Genomic DNA, 6,000 nt, shown 5'->3' on the forward strand with positions numbered 1-6,000 from the left:
CATATTTGAGAGTTTCTGCCTTGTGTGCGCGGTCATATGCACGACCACTTGCCCAGGTGCGCGGCCGCACACGTAGGAGCCCATTAAATACCCCCAAGGTCGTGTAGAGAGAGTTCTAAGTCATTTATTTGAGCTAGGGGTTGCATATCAAGGGGAATCGGTACAACACCTCCCTCCCATGAACCAAGGTAATGTTTTGGAGTAATTTTGAGTTGATTATTACTCCTAAATACTTGTATTAACAAGGATTAATCTTGAAGATCCATAGATTTTTATTTAAATCCCCAAATTGGTCAAGAACACTACAAGTTAGGATTCTCAAGAGTTTCACTATAAGAGGTATGTCTACCATCTCTAATTAATCTATGGTGATTACTTATGTATGAAATATGTGTTAGGACTTATGGGATGGTAATTGGAAACCACAAATGCCTAACCTAGGTTGTGTTGGTATTATAGAGATTGTAAAATAAATTAATTGATAAGATTTATAGGTTGGGAGTGAATTGTTGGGCATGCATGTGCTAATGGAAGTTGTGGATGGCCTAGAGACGATTGTGAGGTGAATCATTAGTGTGGAAGGTGGTTGTTAGGTGAAGAAATTCTATTAGAGAAGATTGTATAAAGATATGCACACTAGATGTTTGATAAAAAGTCTAAATGACTTAACGTATAGAAATCTTGTTAATATTGGTGCAATTATGTTGCATTGTTGTAGATTGAAATTGTTTAGTGTGGTGGAACGTTGTAGTATTATTAAGCGGCGAATTCCAGGTATGCTGGCCAAACTACTCTTTTAGAAATGAATTCCATGATATTCCCGTAAGTTTCAAATATTGTTGACTCAAGTTCTTTATTCTATGTTCCGAGATGTTCCCAATAAATTTGATTGTCCCGAATAAGCAAGGTGTCAAGAATTATGTATTCAAAACGTTTTACGAATGTTCCTATCATATTATATTATCCTTCGAAAATGTGTTCAAGAATGGTATGTGTATTAAAATGCTATGTCTTTGAGTCATGTTTTGAATGAAGGCTATGATGACAAATTGTGTGAGAAAATCTTAAAATGCTTAAGACTCTTAATTGATCATATGTATATCTAAATTCTTGATTGGAAATATCTTATTGTTGATAATCTATAAAGATGGTTGGAAGTGAAATAAGTGGCTTGGGCATATAAAGTGTGGCCAACGTGCCAAGAGTGAAAGTTATACTTGTGGCTAATGGTGCCAATAAAATAGGATGATGTGGGAAAGATTATGAAATGAGCTTTGACTCAACTGTTCCAAAATTATTTCAAAAAATAGAATTGCCTAAAAGCTTATGTACTCAAGGCATGCACATATGTGGTTGTTTTAACAAATGCTATGCTTTGTGAGTATTTTCAATGTGTTTTGCGTTCTTACATATTCGTTAGTGAAAATTGTGTATTGCTATTTTTGGGGAAAAGTATTTGAAGAATAAATGGTGTGATACTTGTTGATGATTTTAACTTGCGCATCAATTGCCAATTATTTTACTCTATTTCTCGGAAAGAAATCTATTGTGCTTAAATTGTTCATTTCTAATGAACTTAAAGTTGTGATTTCTGAAATATTATATATGTTGATATTTATGATAATGATACATGAGATGGAAGAAATAAAATTGTGAAATATCAAATACGGCCCCCGTGCCTTGAATAAAGAATCTTGTGAATGGCCAAAAGAGCCAAGGGAATATTGTTGTTGTTATTGGTTAAAAATACTAGTGGAGATTCATACAATGTGAAAGATGATGTGGTAAATACATTTGTACCTATGTTACCTTTATGTGCAAAAACAAAAATAATATTTTTGGGAGTATCGATAGTCACCTAGTAAGGGTAGGTTGAAATAACCTAACCCCGAAACTACATGTGCCGGTATAGGAGTGGATTGTGATCATTCCCCTTATTTGGGATGAGATTAATATGATAAAATTATTTCCCTTAATTGGGATGAGATTGATTGATAGAAAAGGATGATGTCGATCCACACGACATTGTGGTGAGACGGCCTAGCCGATCAGGTCGTGATCGGATGCCATGCCGCACACATGGTAGTAATTGTGCTGGAAATTGTAATTGAAATTGTGATTGTGGTTAATGTCTCTAATGAGATGGTTTATCCGATCGGGTCGTGATCAAATTCCATTCTAAAAGTACGGTGGTATTGGTATTGAGAGTGATTGTGGTTGATGTCTCTAATGAGACGGCCTAGCCGATCGGGTCGTGATCGGACTCCGTGCTAAAAGTACGATGGTATTGGTATTGTGAACAGTGGTATATCTATGCTAAATATCTCCCAACCAAAAATAATATTATCATCATATTTTGATTATCACTTCACAGTGTTATCTTCATATTTTGGAAATTATTATATTTTAACTTGGTATTTAAATATCATTGATTGTTGATTTTTGTTTCCATGGTTTTCCCTTTCTTACATTGGCATTCTATTTTGAAAGAGGACAGTTAGCTTTACATACTAGTACTATTCCATATGTACTAACGTCCCTTTTGACGGGGCGATGCATCTTTAATGGATGTAGGTGGTTCATCAGCGGGCAACTTTGGTCCTCATTAGCAGTCACTCTATATTCAGCAGGTTTTGGTGAGCCTTACTCTATTCCGGGCCTGATGTCATATAAGTTGTATATTGTGTTTTGAGGTATAGCCGGGGCCTTGTTGCCAGCACTTCCATTCTTCACTTCTATTGTACTTAGAAGCTCCGTAGACAGGTTGTGGGTGGTATTCGATATTGGGAATTGAACGAAAAATGTTGGTATTTGGCAAACATGTTTTTCATTATATCTGTAAACTTATAATATTTTAGAAATTATGAATGAAGTTGCTAATGGAAATGAAATGGGAGTTGTTAATGAAATCTTTCCAGTGTTTGATTAATGGAGTACATCTCCTCTTTATTCATGAATGAGTTTTGGTAGAAGGAAATCTAATAGGCTTGCTCGGTCGGGTTCACTCGGTTGAGCGCTAGTCGCGCTCCTCGATTTCGGGGACATACTTGGTATCAGAGCCTAAGGTTTTAAAGTGTCCTAGGATGTCTCGGAGCCGTGTCTAGTAGAGTCCTTCTTATCGGTGTGTTTTCGACCACATCTATAATGAGGAGGCTACTTGGACATTTAGGAATTTCACCCTTCTTTGATACTCCAGATCGTGCGATGGAGCTCAAGGTAGGAAGCTAAATTCCTCGTCATGTCTTATTTTTCATAGGCAGCGAGGAGGTGTTGAAAAAACCAGTTGCTAGGGGAAGTGTCGTTGTTCCTATTAATGTTACTGTGCCACCGGAATATGTGGTGAGAGCACCTAAGAAATGAAAGAGGATTATTGGCATCAATGAGCCAAAATGTTTGATATGAAAGAAGAGCCACTCGGGTTTATGTTGGATAATTCTTGAAGCATGTTATGGTTGTGGAAAGAAGGGGTACAAGAAGAAAAAATCCCCTTAGGTTGGGTACACCCACCCCGGTCTGTCCGATATGCGGGCGGGAACATTTTGCGTCATGTTATGAGTATGCTCAGAAACGTGTTAGGGGTAGTAGATTTGGACAATTCCAAAAGTACATACAACGAGATGTTGCAGAGATTGTAATCCCATTATAGGGTCCTGGAAGAAGGATAGGGGGAATACTTATGATGTATGCAAAAAGGGTAAATATCAGGTCGGTGGGTCGAGTCAATTTAATAGACCTCATCCTCATTGTGTGAAGTGTAGGAGATGTCATTCAGGGGTATGTCACTATGGTACCAATGTATGTTATGGATGTGGAGTCGAGGGGCATCAGTTAAGGCACTGCCTCGTCAATCTAAAATCATCAAGTAAGTCACTCCTTAATACATCATTATGAACATGCATAATTTTTTCTTGTTGTATATGTACTTCCATATTGAAGAGCCTTCATAAACACGGTCTTAACAAGACGCTGAATCACAAAACATTGCATGTACTTACTTTCTAAATGAGACGCATTATTCATGAAGCCACTTTATCACAAATTTTATTATTTACAACCTCTTGAGGAATTGAGTTCTATAATGATTTCCTTGGAATGAGTTATAACCCTAGGTTAATACTTCCCATTGCTTCCTTAAATTCTCAACAAGGGACTATACCTGATGAATTTCTTAAAAGAACCTTTTGATTCAAATGGATAATATCTGCTCACTTATGCTTATGCATGCACTGTCATAAAGTTTACCTATGCGGTATCAAATTCAATGTATAGCGGCCTAGTGTTGAGATCCTTTTAGAGCCACTCTTTTTCTCTCCGGTGTATGTGGCTCCTATGGTTTGAACAATCACTTCACTCCTTTGTGAATATTTTCATGAATCGTTTTCACTGTCTAGTAACATGAGAGCATATCTGTGATGACCCAAAAGGTTATCTTATGTTTTAGAACTCGAATCTGCGCTCTTAGGTCTTAAAAATCTCATTCTTATCCTCCTCGATTTGTGTGCGCTGTCCGAGCAGATTTCCGGAAAGCTTTTATGTTGAAAACTAATGAAAATAAGAATTTTTGCCTTAAAAGTTAATTTTAGTTGACTTTGGTCAATATTTTTGGTAAACGGGCCCGGATCCATACTTTGACGGTCCCGGTAGGTCCGTATCGAATTATGGGACCTGGGCGTATGCCCGGAATCGAATTCGGAGGACCCTAGCTTGAGTTATGAAATTTTTATGAAAATTAAAAGTTTGGAAATTATTTATTTTTAAGAATTGTTTGATATTTGGCATTGTTAGTATCGGGTCCGTATTTTGGTTCCAGAGCCCGGTACAGGTTCATTATGATATTTAAGACTTGTCTATGAAATTTGGTGAGAAACGGAGTTGATTTGACGTGAAACGGACGTCCAGTTGAGAAAATAGAAAATTTAAAGTGTTCTTGATTATTTCATTTGATTTAGTACTAAATTCGTAGTTCTAGGTGTTATTTTGGCGATTCGATCACGCGAGCAAGTTCGTATGATATTTTTAGACTTGTGTGCATGTTTGGTTTGGAGCCCCGAGGGCTCAGGTGAGTTTCGGATAGGCTACGGAGTGAGATTTGGCTTGGAAAACACTGCTGGTGCATCTGATATTATTGCAGGCCTCTGATCTCGTATTTGCAAGATCAGGCATCGTAATTGCGCCCTCTGAGAGGTTCGCATTTGCGAGCTTCTCATCGCAAATGCGAAGAGAAGCTGGGCCAATAGTTTTGGCATTTGCGAGTTTTCTTTCGCATTTGCGAAGGGAGCCGGGGAAGGGCAGTGATCGCAAATGCGATCATTTAGTCGCATTTGTGAAGATTCAAAGGTCGCATTTGCGAACTTATCTTCGCATTTGCGAAGGCAGAAGAAGTGTGAAGGGCTTCGCATTTGCGAAGCTCAGGTCGCAAATGCGACATCTGCAGCTGATCAAAATGACTTTTGGACAGGAATTTTCATTCATTTCCCAAATTTTCAAGACCTAAAACACAAGAGGCGATTTTCCAAAGACCATTTCTTCCCCAAATCATAGGTAAGTGATTCTAAACTGGTTTCTTTCGATCTTTCACTCTATTTTACAAGATTTCAACCTAAAATCTAAGGTTTTCATGGTAGAATTAGGGGTTTTGGGTAGAAACTAGGGATTTCGGAAATTTGGGGATTTAGACCTCAATTTGAGGTCGGATTCCAAAACCAATTATATATTCGGGCTCGGGGGTGAATGGGTAAATGGATTTTGGTCCGAATCTCGAATTTTGACCAAGCGGGCCGGGGGTCGATTTTCGACTTTTTGGAGGAAAATTTGAAAAATCTAAATTTATGCAATGTAATTGATTCCTTTAGCAATATTTGATATTATTGAGTCATTTTTGAATAGATACGAGTGGTTTGGAGGTGAATTCTAGAGGAAAATCTGTGATTGAGAATTAAGTGGCATTCGGAGTGAGGTAAGTGTTGTGTCTAACCCTGACTTGAGGGAATTAGGAACCTT

Source organism: Nicotiana tomentosiformis, chromosome 2, assembly GCF_000390325.3.
Source record: "Nicotiana tomentosiformis chromosome 2, ASM39032v3, whole genome shotgun sequence".
In the NCBI taxonomy this organism is placed as follows: Eukaryota; Viridiplantae; Streptophyta; class Magnoliopsida; order Solanales; family Solanaceae; genus Nicotiana; species Nicotiana tomentosiformis.